The sequence below is a fragment of the Callospermophilus lateralis genome, chromosome 1 (assembly GCF_048772815.1).
Source record: "Callospermophilus lateralis isolate mCalLat2 chromosome 1, mCalLat2.hap1, whole genome shotgun sequence".
Lineage (NCBI taxonomy): Eukaryota > Metazoa > Chordata > Mammalia > Rodentia > Sciuridae > Callospermophilus > Callospermophilus lateralis.
This window is the reverse complement of record NC_135305.1, coordinates 118390542-118405973: the sequence shown is the minus strand read 5'-3', so window position 1 is coordinate 118405973 and position 15432 is coordinate 118390542.

The following is a 15432-nucleotide window of genomic DNA, read 5'->3' as shown; positions in this document are numbered from 1 at the left end:
TAGAACAAGAATAACCCCACCCCAACAAGAAGCAGGAATCAGATTCTTTCCCTTTCACATGAAGTCAAAACAGAGAGGCTTCATGGGTTACTCCAGATTGATTTGACATGTGTCTTCCGCAGCTGGAGAGTCACAGTGGACTAATGCCTGACTGTGTTTGGAAAAACTTAAAAGGCAAGATGGGCTAGATGTGCTACCCTACCTGTCCTCAGTGCAAAGAAAGGGTGAATATCTTTTGGATTGGCAGTGGACCCACAGTTAGGGGATGCAGGTTAGCATGTCTTCAATCTTCAAAAAAGATGATTTCTTGGGGGCCACTGGGATTTACAGGGACAGTCTCTGGCAGGGACTAATTGGAGAGAATTCATGACAAAGTCATATAATCAAACATATTTGAATGAGGCCAGAGGGGAGTGTGTCCAGAAAAGCCATCAAAGGACCTACCAGGAAAACTGAGCTCTAACTCCAACCAGGCCCCAATAATGGTGCCTCTTATTACAGACAAGGTAAATCACTATCCTGCCCCTCTCTTCTTCCTTTCCACACTGGAACTCCAAAAGGTTCAGAAGCCCCAATCAACAAAGTAGAGGGAAAAGAGCACAAACATAGTGGGCAATGAATAACTAGCACTTCCAGACCACCACCTGGAGAAGGCCAGAGTCAAAGGGAAGTTCATCTTAAAACTGAGTTTAGAGTTTTTTTTTTAATATTTATATTTTAGTTTTAGGTGTACACAACATCTTTATTTTATTTTTACATGGTGCTGAGAATCAAACCCAGTGCCTCATGCATGCTAGGAGGGCGCGCTACCACTTGAGCTACATCCCCAGCCCATCAAGTTTTGATGATAGCATGGCCTTCAATACTTTAAATTACCAAGTTAAGGTTGTGTTTGTCTTACATAACCTATCAGTATTTAATTATCTATGAATGATTTTAAAAAACAGAATTAAACATACATGAGTCTCTCTAAGTTCCATCAAGGAATATAGATTCTTTTTACCCTTTACCTTATAAAGGCAGAAGACAAAAGCACAGATGCTATCTGATGAATTTTTCTGTTTCACACTAACATTACTTTGAAAATTTTAACAATTACAAATAATTATTAATAATATTAACCATTCTGTAACAATGCCATTGAACTTCAGTTATGTTTTGTTTTTCCCTATAAACAATAGTAATATTAATCTCTTATGTCCTGAATTGCCGAGTTCAGACCAATTGACATGTCGTGTGTGTTCAGTTACTTTAGCTATCTTAGAACCTTCAGTTGGTTTCCTTACTTTGACTTTGTTTTCCTGACCCTGACCCTGACCCTGACCCTGAACCCAACCCTGTGGGTTGATATAATATAAACTTGTGAAGGAGAGCACATGCTTTCTCGGTTTCTGTGGTGATGCTTCCCTCCCATTCATACTTCTATACTTAAGAATGCATGTCAGAAATCCAAACCTGCTCATATTAGCAGATGCCTTTATCTTATTTTTATAGTCATTACTATGATAAGATAGATCTGAAAATTCACCCTTAGGCATATGCCTTGGATAGTTACTTAGTCTTGAATTGGAAAAACAGACACAGTGAATCAAATTTTCTAGCCTTATATTTTCCTTCTAAGAAAGATGCAATTGGCTCCTGATCTCCAAATCTCAGTTAAAGTTATAATTAAGTTGATTCATTGATACAGCTTTTGCCAGAGGAGGTGTTATCTGTAATCTTTCTTATATTAAAAAGAGGAAGGTATAGGAGGGTTCTTAGTTTTCTGGGGCTTTCACTCTAGGGAAAATAAATTTTTAAAAAAGTTAAGAAATATTTCAAAACAGGACTCTAATGAGCAGTAATCTCCTCTATCCATATTTGGCTATGAGGTATTTTTCTAAGAAATAAAATTCCTAGCTGGCTGTCGCTTGTCATTTTCCCTGTGTTCAATATTCACCAACATAAAGGTTCTATTTTGCCAACTCCAAGCACTTAATTTTCATTCCTATTCATTTTACCATTTTTCTTAAGGTGAAAATAACACTCAATTATCAAGAGGATTGAATGCATTGTAAATAACAATGCTATCTTACTCTCTGGAACTTATCTCATGCTATGTTATGGATTTACCAGGTCTTGCAAAATATCAAATATATGAGTCTTAAAGGGGAAAAGTCTCCATACTAGTATATGAAAAAATTCCTAAATTCCAGAAGGGTGAATGAACAGATGGTTACTTTTGGGACATGTGTGTGTGTCATTTTTGTTTTACATTTCCTTGGCTCTGCAAGAGGACGCATTTTCTACAAAGTATGGTAACTAAAGTGAGGGATCATATTAAACTAAACCTGGAAACAAGAAATGAGAAGTAAATAGTTTAGCAAAAATGCAGTTCCATATGTTAATTCTGAAAAGTTTCGTTATTGAAACCACAGATTTAAAATAACAGGGCCACAGACTAAGACACAAAAGATAAATAGTGACTGATGTAATGGAGACTGTTTTTCTTACTTGGAGGTGGAACTGCCATCCTAACTCATTCATATGTGTATTTTGAGGTTTTACTCATTAAGGAAATTGAGTTTTAATAAACTTCCAGAAAAATATTTATAGATTGGTGCAACTATCACAGACCCACCTTTTGCCTTTTCAAACATATGAAATCTGGATAAGTTAATAAGTAGCACAACATTTTAGAAAAACATATCTGAGGAGGAAAAATAAATAAATGAAGGGAACCCCCAGTTGCCAGAAATGAAGAATGAATTTCTGACCAGAGCAATGCCTGGTTAGAGTAGTGGTGTAATTGAGATCTAGATACTTGTCCTACAATTTATTGTCTGAATTATAGATACTCCATATAGAGAGGAAATGTGGACTTTGGTTCCCATGAGGCATAGTGCTTGAACTGAGATGTGGATTGAGCCCTGCTGGAATTACCCCTCTCTGTGAAAGAAAACCTCCACAGAAAATCCTCATGACCAACCTGGCAAGCTGCAGAAAGCATTCTCTGCCCCAAACTAGGGAAAGAGTAGAAAAAGAAACAACTTTCTTCAGAAATTGAAACTCTGACTGACCATAGACAGAGGAGTGACAATCTGAGTTATGCTACTAGCTGGTGCAGAATGTCAGCTCAAAAATTGCCATGAAATCTGGTCTCAGACAGGAGAAATCCTTGGTCTTTTGCAGAAACAGGACAAGTAGGGATTTCAAACTAACTCATGGGGAAAAAAGTATTTCTTTTACTTATTTTTTCTTCTGATACAGTTTTAAAAGTGTCCTGTCAGAATTTTTCCAATAGGTTTACAAATTGTGTAGCTGGAGATGAATCTATACTAGCTTAGTTCTACTTGTTGGCATCAGGCAATGTACTCTTTTCTATGTAAGAAATAATCACTCAGGAAAAAATATGAATCTGAAAAATGAGAAGATGAGCTTAAGAGAAAAACATCAAAAATAACACAAGCAATTTTTCATCACAAGGGAGAGTTGACAGACACAGTCTGTGACCCCAAGACCCAGGAATAATTGAACAATCTGATAGAAATTATGAAACAAAGCATGTCTAAAATTATTCAATATTATCTTTGAAAGGACTAGAAAACACAGTGAAAAGCATGTCACTATATCTAAAGTACGATTTAATTAACTACAAGAACCAAACAGAACCTCTTTCCACAAAGACAAAAAATAATGGTAACTAAAAATTCAAAATATAAACTAAATGAAGCACTAAACATAGTAACTGAAAGACTTCATAAACATAAATATAATACCTGAGAAATAAAAGGGAAAACAGTGTGAATGATACATAAATTGAAATGTGAAAGAGAATTAAGTTGTATGTAGAATAGTTTCAGGAACCCTAAAATATACACATTAGAATTCCAGAAAGAAAATAAAGTTAAAAAAGAGAGGTCACATTAAAAAACATAATGGCAGAGAATTTTCCAGAATTGATTAAAATCATCAATTCTCATATGCAGAAGCTCAATGAACCTGAAGTTAGATTAGGACAGATTCCTCACCAGACGCATTACCATAAAAATATGGAATGCCAAAGACAAGGAGAAGATCTTCAGAGTAGCTAGAAAAACTAGTTTAAATAAAAACTATTTTAAATAATACTATTTTAAATAAAAGAACTATTTTAAGTTAAATATTCTAGTTAATTAAATATTAAACTGATAATGATCTCATTACCAGAAATAGGTCTGAAGAGAATGGAATCATATCTTCTTAAGTTTTGGAAAACTTAAGATTGAAAGCAAACATCAGCCTTGGGATTATATAAGTAGCTAGAAATCTATTGTGGGTGCAATAAAGACGTTTTCTGTTTAAAAGCATGCATGGGAGTTTTTTCTCCAAAGATATTTGTTCAAAGAACTACTTAAGGATGTAATTAAATTAGCAAAGAATTAGCCCTGGGAAAGGGAGTGGGATACAAACAGCAGTGGACAGAAGATGATTGTTAAAATGGCAGATGAATCTCGAAATATATTTTTTAACATTTTGGAATTGACTTAAAAGCAAGGTGGAACTAAAATGCTAGAAAATAACACAATGGAAGATGATGGATGCCATAAAAGATCAGTGTATTTTGAGTTTTTATAGTGTTTGGGACAAGAGTAGAAATATGGATTTGCTGCATTAAATACACTTATTAAAATTTTAGAATAAATACATAAAAATAGAAATTGAATATATATTCTTTAGTCCAATAGATGAGAATCAAACTAAATAGAAAACACAAATCAGTCCATTTATCAGTATTCATGGTAAAAAATATAATTTACCACATAATATGCCTTCTAAGATTGAATTTAATTTTAAAAATGCAGATATCTGTTGTGCATTTTATCATGGAAGTTACTAATGCTATCCCTACATATTTCTTAACTTCATTCTGGACTCATGATTTGGATTTCACTTGCCTGTCTGCTACAAGTGAGGTACGGCTATATAACAGGTGAAGATCAATTCTATGTGAGCTGAAGTCATGACCATTTGGGGCATTAATACCCAGTGTATGATGTGCCAAATATTCTCTTCTCTTCTCTTCTACTACAACCACTAGCAATGCTACTTGACCCTGAAATCTGAAGGGGAGTAGAGCTCTTCATGGACCTTTGAAGGACATGAAGCTCAAGAGAGAAATAAATCTTCATTGCACTGAACTATAAATATGTTGTGACTATTTATATCCCCAGCATAACATACAGCCCATCCTCAGTGACATGAACAAAATATGTAAAACATAAAGAATAATAATTTGAAAATAAAAGTTTGAGTAAAGAGAGACAGCAAAGTATTAATAAAAATCCAGCATATTAATACAATTCTGGATGAAATAACCGACAGGTCAGCAAAGAATTGTTAAACATAAAGAGATAAATAAAAATATATCTTGCATAAGAATAAAAGAAACAATCTTCTGGGAAGATTAAAATCCTGAGTGTGTATGCATACAACACCATAGAATACATGAAGTCAAAGTATATGAAACCAAAGAAGAATAGTAAGGAGAGATGAACCAATCCATAATAATAAACCCATTTGTGCAGTCTTGTTTTCTTTTCCAAATAATGATGCATGACTTCCTTCCCAGGTCACCTGGAACCAGACAATGGAGTGTGAGGAGCACTCTCTAGCAGGGCTTCTGGGAAAGTTTTTTTTTCTTTTTTTCCTGATAAAAGTGAGATGCCTTTCAGATAACCACCATGCTTTCTGTCTTTAGAAGGGTTTTCATGAGCAAGTGAATGTTGAAGCAGGAACAACCATTTCCCTTCAGACTTTTTGTTATAACAAATTTTCTAAAATCTCACTTTTATGACATTGTTTTTTGCATTGTTGATTGTTAAAGCATTGTTATTGTTAAACAAATACAAAGATGAACTTATTAGTCATCAATACTCATGGACAAGTTATGATAATTATAAAGCCTGATAATAGGGCAGGACTAGACAAATTGATTGATGGAAGACATACACAGTCACATGCCACATAACAATGCTTTGGTCAATGATGAACCACATGTGTGATGGTGGTTCCATAATATTAAGTAATCTAGTGGTGCAATCATGGACTTAATCAATGCTAATTAATGTTCCCACAATGATAAAACAGCCAAGCAATACATTTTACTGAATACATCCCCCTAGTTAAATGAAAAATGACTCTATATGAACTTGATATATTACAGAAATGGCATTACAAGTAAATGAAGACAAGGTGTACTCTTAAATAAGTGATCCTGAGGACACTTCATTTGGAAAGACATAAAGTTAGAACTCTACCTCACTCACACAGAAAATTATCTTCCAAGGAGACTGAAGACATAAATATGGAGAGCAAAACTTGTAAATATTTAGAATGTACCCAAGAATATCTTCATAAACTTGGAGAGGGTTCTCCAAAGAAGACATACAAGCCACAAAATACAAAACCAAAGAGTGACACGTTTAACTGCATTAAAAATAAAATCTTCTCTACAACAAAAGGCAACTCAAACTAAGTGAAAAAACAAGCCATAAGTTAAGAGAAGATATTCCTAGGGCTGGGATTTAGCTCAGCGGTAGACACTTGCTCTAGCATGAGCAAGAGGAAGACACTTGCTCTCTCAGTGACAGAAGGTATTTGTTATAACCAACAAAGAATCCATATCCAGAATGGGCTTGGGTTGTAGCTCAGTGGTAGAGCACTTGCCTTGCACAAACGAAGCACTGGGTTTGATCTTCAGCACTACAAAAAATAATTAAGTAAATAAATAAATAAATAATAAAGGTATTGTATCTATCTAAAAGTATTTTAAAAAGAATCCATATGCAGAATGTATAGATGCTTACTCACAAAAGAAAGACAAATCAGCTTTTAAAAAGGCAAAGGATATATATAAGTGCTTACCAGAAGAGAAAATCCATATTGACCAATAGACATGAAAAAAGGCATTATCTCATTAGTGACAGGGAAATGAAGAATAAATCAGCAATGCAATATCTCTTCACACACAAATATAAACATATTTGAAAAGCAAATATGTTTAATCGTAATAAGTGTGGGAGAGGTAGTGAAATTGGGAAACTCTCAAAAATTGATTGTGGGAATATAAATTGGCACAGCCCTCATATGGATATTGTCAGATACCCTCAACTTGAAGATGCGCAGACTCTACAGCCCAGTATAACTTGTTTGTAACATATAGGAAACAATCTGAAAAAAAAAAAAAACCTTAAAGACTCAGGCATGAGGCATAGGTAAATTATCCTTTATGCATATAGGCGCTTATAAAATAGCAGTTAAAATGAATATTCTAAGTCTTCATGTATGGACATAGATAATAATCCAAAAGTGTTGAGGGATAAAAAACAAACTGCAAATGTATTATATGATTTTAGTAAAATTAAAAAAATAATAATGATATGGATTTATTTAAGTGCCAAAATATAAAACCATTGATTGGAAATCTTAAAGATTGTGGTTAATTGGAAATCTTAAAGATTGTGGTTAATTTTGGAGTGGAAGGGAAAGAAGTATGAGGCTTTTCAAATATATATGTAATAATTTCTTCTTTAAAACAAACAGATCTGGAAGAAATATGTCAAAATGTCAACACTTATTAGGGTTAAGCTGGGCACAGTGTCACACACCTATAATCCTAATGGTTTGGGAGGTTGAAGCAGGAGTATTGCAAGTTCAAAGCCAGCCTCAACAACTTAGTGAGGCCTAAATAAGTTAGAGAGACCCTGTTTCAAAATGAAAAACATTAAAAGGGCTAGGGAGGGGCTGTGGCTGTAGCTCAGTGGTAGAGCGCTCACCTAGCATGTGGGAGGCCCTGGGTTGGATCCTCAGCACCATATAAAAATAAATAAATAAATATATTGTGTCCAACTACAACTAAAAAATAAATTAAAAAGTGGGGGGGGGTCTGGACTGGGGATGTGGCTTATCAAGCATCCCTGATACAAAAATAAAATAAAAATAAACAAACTAGGGTTAGATATATTAAAAAATAAACAAACTAGGGTTATATATATTTGGACAACTGTATATAATTTTCAGTATGTTCTATTTGTAATTAATTAATTTGCATGCTTGGAATATAATCAACATGAGTGTTTTTAAATAAAAAAAGAATATGGTTTATGTTAAATTTTTAAAAGTTAAATAAAGCATGCTATGATTATAGGTGAAACATTGTTAAATGCCACTGTTGGAGGAAAGACATTCAGACATTCATTCCATTTCAGAGCAGAATGAAGGGAAAGATTTATTAGGTCCCTACTCCTAGTCCAGCTACACATCCACAGCTCTCTAACAAACTCCTTGCGAATTCTCAGAGACTCCAGCAGGCACTTCAAACATGTTGGCACTTTTAAGTCCTAGAGCAGTCAGAAGGGGTAATAAATGGACTTCAAGAGGGGCAGCAGAGGCAGCCCACCTCCCTCAACATCTGTGCTGGGTCTTGCTCTGAATTTAAGACTCAGAGTTTATCTTCCTCACAGAGGGAAGTGAGGAAGCTCAGGTCTGTGCATGTTGCTGCACCTGCCACAGATGCATCTGACCACTTAAGTGGAGTTTTCTTCTGACCACAGCCAGTTTCACAAGCCTGAAACCTTCACAGGTGCACAAGGCTCCTCTCCAGGAAGGGCCTTATGCTTGGTTTGATGCTCCACTGTCTTTCTCCCACTAAGAGATTCTGAATTCTCATTTTTCACCATGCTTCTTGTAATAAATGGCCAGTCCTGCTCCTAGCAACAATAGAATGTCAATGTTTCCTATCCTCACCTGGTCACCACTTAAATGAACTTCCTATTTACCTGGCTTGCCAGACCCCTACAGGCACCTTCTTGCTGTCTCAATTTTATAGCTTCGACTTAGCTGATTCATCAACCAAAGGGTTCCTGGACAAAGGTGCCCTCTAGCATCAAGCTCTTAAAACTTTGAATGCCCAGGGCAGAAGACTGCATTCCTCATGATTTTCATGCCTGGGTACTAATTCTGCCTTCATTCAATGAAACTAACAGCCATAATTTAAGGTAAAAGTGCAACAAAAAATATATAGAATCTCACAAATGATTATTTAGATTGCACCCAATCTGTATTTACACACCATAAGCGCGCGCGCACACACACACACACACACACACACACACACCCAGGAGGGAAGTTTGTTTCAATCTTTATCCATATTAAAGACATTGGCCTAATTCAGGCTTTCTTAGATGCTGATTATCATATCCTCAGTTTTTATACTTAAAGCAGTATTAAAGGAAAACAATACTAGATTTACATTATCCCTATGATCCAGACATAAATGGCTAGTTCATACACTCACACATTCACTTTTGGGAGCTGATGTGGTCTGGAAAAAGAAGTTCAGAAGCACAGCTGAAAACCCTAATGGCTGGTGTTCTAAAAACTTCCAGCCTCATCTTGCCTCCTTGCCTTCCACAGATGTCTCAGGGAATTTTAGGGCAAAAGTCCTAAGAAAGGGCTTGCTCTGGGCACAATGAGAGGAGGCCCCCAGCTGGGAATGAGAACTTTGGCCAGGTCAGAGCTGGGACAAGTCAAGAACTTTTATCTGTCCCAGTCCCCAGTGGCTCTGTGATGTCCTTGAGTAGAAGAATGCAATCCTTCCATGTCACCGATGAGGTTTGAAGCTTACATTATATTTGGGGGAGGGGAATTTCCCTTTTAAAAGACTCCTTAATTCCTGCATATGTAGAACATTCTGTGGTGTAAGAAGCATGCCTGGAATGGAAGGGACAAATATGCAGGAAGTTTGTACATCCATTTTATACATCCTACGATTTGTGGTTATGAGAGAATCAAAGGTATTCAGGAAAATGACATTCTCAATTCATGCTCATGGGGAATATAAACCAGGCGTCTCATGTGGAAATGCCTCAAGCTCCCACTGGGAAAACATTAGGAGAAAATAGACATAACAGGGGCATATTTAGTTTTGTAAAGTCATCTAAAGACCACAAAGAGTCTGTGATAGGAAGATGTTCAAATTCCTCTTTGATCTACGTAAACTGAATAATCACTGTTATCACAATATGCAGGGGCCCCAAGAGTCCAGACAGTGTAGATGTCATCTCAGGATGCCAGGCTTTCTGCCTCTGTGTCAGTTCACTCAGCCCCTCCAAACTGTGTTTTCCTCATCTGCAACGTGGAGATAATATTGAAATTTTCTTCATAAAATTTTGAGGATGAAGTGATAATACAGGATAAAAGTATAGCACAGTGCCAGTGTTCAGGAAGCCCTGGGGTGGGGGGGCTAGTTAGAAAGATTTTTAACACCCACCAGCAGGCAGGTACTACTTGTACTGAGACATGCCTCTGCTGTCAAGACCCTACCTCCTATCTCTAAAATCAGTGAAGAGAGATATGCAGTTATACTGACAGACCTAGCAGCCAAAGAAAGAAGTCATATTTCAATTCTTCTGAGGCTGAGACCTCACATATATGGGGAAAATTTCATAGGATAAAGGGACAAAGTAGATCAAAGAAAGGCTTCAAGAAGTAAAAAGCATTAGGATTTACTGTATCTATAGAACATTAAATAATGCCAGGAAGGATTAAAGGAATCACTGGCCATCCTAAGTGACTAACATAAAAAGCAATATACCTAAATGAGTCAATTTGCCAGCCCTGAAGACAGGCAATTCCAAAATGCCCTCGCTAAGCTACATGGCATGCTATGGTAACTCCATAAGCCTGAGTCCCTATGTCTCTAAAACTGGAAGATCAATGGTGTCTCCCTCATGGGCTGGTTGAAGTGTTACATGTTTATCCTTCAGAAGTATTGACTGGTATTTTGGCCACACTAGAGATTGAAGCCAGATAATTCTACCACTGAATTATATCCCCAGCCATTTTAATGTTTTACTTTGAGTCAGAGTCTAGCTAAATTGTGAGAGGCTGGTGCCAAACTTGCAATCCTCCTCCCTCAGCCTCCCAGTAGCTGGGATAATAGGCATGCACCACTGCACCCAGCTAACTGGTATGCTTTTTAATAAGTCCCCAGAGAAGAGCTTTAAAAGACAAGACAGCACCACAATCAACATTTTTGGCATGTGTTTCAGACAACAGATAGGAGGATTATCAGTTATAAATGTTCAGTCTGGCTCAGTCCCTCTTTCCTTGTGTATCTTCCTCCCCTTGGGTCCTCAGTGATGTGGAAGCCCTTGTGAGGACTTCTCCACCAGCCAGCCTACATGCAGTGTGATAACCTGAAAGCCCAGTCATCTGTAGACTGTGACGCAAGCATGAGTCACCTAACCCTCTAAATGGTACACTGTACAAGGTGAGTACTTCTTGTTTGCATAGACAATGAGACCTCAGCTATATGTGATCATGTCTCCTTGGAAAATCTTAGTCACACATTAGTCACAACACCCCCAAATCAGAGGGGTGAGCTTACCTCCAGAGTTTACATATAACTTATGGAACCACCCCAGATCCCCTGATTCCATCTTCCATGTCTGGGGATGGGAACGTGACTGAATAGATGGAAGTCCATGAAATAGTTCCCTCTGCTTTGTGGAGCACCCTTCTGAGACAGGTCCAGCACTAGCATCAGAAAACTCCCTTGTCTTCCTTTCTTCCTTCATTCCTTCTTTCCTTCCTTCCTTTCTTCCTTCCATGCATAGACTTTTTAACGGTTTTCTTTTTTTCAGTAGATGTTATTTTTTTCTGGACAGTTTTAGGTTTTTCAGAAAAATTGCTTAGAAAGTATAGAATTCCCACATATTTTCTTCCCTTTAGTTTTCCCTATTATTAACACATTGCACCCTTTTAGTACACTTGTAAGGATTAGTACCAATAGTGATATCCTAATATTAACTAAAACCAATTCTGCTAATTCACATTAGGGTTCACTCTTTGTGTTATTCATGTGTATGGATTTTGACAAATGCATAATGCCGTGTATCCACCATTGCATTATCATGCTGAGTTGTTTTGCCCTAACTTTCCTTTTGCTTCAACTGTTCATTCCTTCCTCCCTTCTACACCTCAACCTCTACAACCAATCTTTCACTATCTCTATTGTTCTGCCTCTTCCAGGATGTCAGATGGTTAAAATAAAGCAGAATGCAGCCTGTTCATATTGCCATATTTAATTTAACAATATAATTTTTTCATGGTCTGACAGCTCATCTCTTTTTATTATTGAGTAATACTCCATCATAGGGATGTACCACAGTTTTCTTTTCACCTATTGAAGGATATCTTGGTTGCTATCAATTTTTGATAATTATGAATAAAATGACCATAAATATTCATGTGAAGGCTTTCGTGTGAACACAAATTTTCCAGAGACTGTTTTTTTTTTTTTTCCTTAAGATTTGTAGACTGATTCTAGGTCATCTGCTTCTACTTGGTTTTTCTTTAGAACCGAAAATGGAATTTCAATTTTAAACCCTTCCTCCTTTAAAAGATGATTTTCATCCTTTAGAAGTTATTTTACCTTTCTGACTGCTGCTTTCTCATTCACTAGAGGAATGATAAAATAAAAACTGGAAAATATGTGTGAAGATGATGGTTACATGGTAATAAGCAGCCACAAAAATATTCATCTTCCTTGTTTCCTTGCCCTCTTTACTTCTTTCTCCCTTCCCTCCTTTAATCCTTTATTGCTTAGAAACCAATAAAAGTGGACTCCCAGATACTCTTCTGCTTGAATTCAGTATGTGAGGATTTTCAATATCACCCTAATTTCCATTTTTTTATCAGTCACACATTGTAAACTCTGAATGGATGCTGACATGTCTGGTCTCTGAAGTTATGATGAAAAAAGAAGTAGGATTAATCCCAAGTAGAGTCTTTGTTGGCCAGAATTAAGACTGTTGCCCTCCAAATTATGGAATGTAACTGGGGAAGGGTCAGTGAACAGAAAAAGATGGAGGGTGAGGGTCATACACTCCCACAGGAGGGGAATGGAGAGGGCAGTGGTTACTCATGGTGGGAGGACATATTAGTTCATCATACATGATGTGGTAGATAGACAGTGTCAAGGATATTTAATCTGGGGCCAAGTCTAGATGAACTGGCTTAGGGATAGAAGGCTTTAGATGGCATGGATCAGTGAGGATACCAGCAGTGTGGTTTGATATCTCTGATTCATAACTTTTGGGAGGTGTGTCTATACAGCACTGCCATAAAAGATTGAAGAACAAAACCATCTGTTTCCAACCCAATCATTTCCCCAAATTAGAGCAAAAATATCCGAAAGGAATTTTCTGAATTGATTGATCAATGCTGGTAAAGCAATCTTTTGCAGAGAGGCTACCAGAATTGAGAATCAAGATGATTCTCTGATCTCTCTACCTGTACTTATAGGTGCAGGCATGTCTCTCCTTCTACAGGACTGCAGTCTTCATGAAAGCAGGAGCCTCTTCATCATGCCGGTAGCTGGGCCTTGTTCCTGACAACTAGTAGAGGCTCAACAAATGAATACATAAATTAACCTAAAATTAGATGGAAGTAGTTTGAAGCACACGTTAAAATCTGAGGGACTGTGTGAAGAAGAAAGGAATTTATTATCACTGTTTTTTCATATCACAAGTCTAAGGACTCTGGAACTCAACTGAGAAGCAAATACATATAACACAAGAATTATCTTCTCCACATAAGCCCAGGTCATATTTCTAAATCTGGGACATGCACTGTTGGCTAACTTTCCAGTATCCATATTTCTCCTGTTCCTTCCTTTAGCATCCCACTTCAGTTCAGTAGACAGTCTCATGTTAAAAAATCAAAGCTACATTTCCCATGTTGCCTTGCAGCAGGAAGCAGCTATCTCTGACATCTTCACCAGTGAGAAGTAGATTGCTAAGGATTCTGAAAAGTTTGGTTCCCCTGAAACACATGGTACTTTTCCTCCTGTTGCTTCCTTTTTGTCTGCCATGCAGAGGGGAGTGGAGGGTAGTACCTCCCGAATGATAAAACTACTTTCTAAGAAAGGGATCAGAAAGACAAGAGCTTTGAACTTTAGGAATATAATGGCATCCACCTTCAGATGTGTCATTGCATGAGTAAAATAAACTGGTTAAATCACAGTAGGCTGATTTGCATTCCATGCAGAACTCAATCTCTGAAAGACAATTTCATCACTAGTCTCTTAAAGTGAGTGCATTTCAGTGGGAAAAAAAGGAAGAAAGAAAAGAAAAAAGCCCCAATTTAAGCTCTTATGCCTAAAGTATGTATGGCCTAAAGTCTACAGGGCAAAGGGAAGTAGCAGTGCCCACATGTTTGGTCATTAAACATGTAGGTGGCTCATGAACCTCAAGTCTTGCCACTGTGGAACATCAGAACAATACGTGATCTAAAATTTAAGGAAATCAAATTCATAGGTACAAACTTCTTTTCCTCATTTCTGTTTTCTCACCCTCATTCCAGTCTCCCATCTACTATGTACTTTCTTACCATACTGACTCTCTTTCTTGGCTTTTTTATGATGAGGTATAACCATTTAGACTTTTCCACTTATCTATTGGCTTTTTGAGAAGGGATGAGGTCATCAGTAATTCAATCTGAGAAGCTTGCATGCATCAGGAAGTCTAATTTCCAAATGTTTATACATCTTCCAGCCAAGTCTGACTCTGAGAGCATTGTCCTGGAATCTCCAAGCCCTCATGGTTTACAAATCTCTCTTATGTCTCTGGGAGGAAAATGCTTTATCTCCATGGTTTTTCTCTGTATATGTGCTTGTGCTTGCCCGTAGTCATTCATGGGAAAGTTATTTAAAGTGCTTTTTTCTATTTCTTACTCCTAGAATTTTTCATTTATTAGGTGGAGTCTAGAAATTTGAATTGTCAACCAGCACCCGTGTGTTTTGGCAGCAGGTGTTCTCTAGGTCAGACTTGAGGAACTACTGACCTATGTTGAGCATGAGGTGGCTGTATGTGGATAAGCTAGACCCCATCTGACAGCAAAGTTTTAAGGGAAAGGAAACTGGAGTCAGGTCTAAGGAGCCAAGGTCAGAGATTCAGGAAAAGATAATCAATATGAGGAAAGAATAATGATACTGACATAGATGAAATTGTCAAAGAGAAATTTTTCATGTCCATAGAGGGAGTGCTGCCCTTGTACCCTACAGAGACAAGGTGTAGGTGTCACCTGGCTTTTCTGAGCTTGATGATTTCATACTGATTATAATAGATTATTAAACCAACACAATGCAGTAGGCATGAGCACATCAATTATATTGTGCTTAAATAATTTAAACTAGGATATGTTGATATGGCTCAGCTTCTTGCTCAAGTTAGATCTTTTGAATCCAGCAGTGTGCCTGTGTGCGCATATGCGCTTAAGAGTGTGTGGGGGAGATGGGTTGTAGAATGGCTTGATTGAGTGATTCATGCAATGCTTGTGTGGTCCAGATAATTCTTATTTTAGAGGAAAGTAAAAGGTTTAGGAAGAATAGTTAATTATCTCTGGACC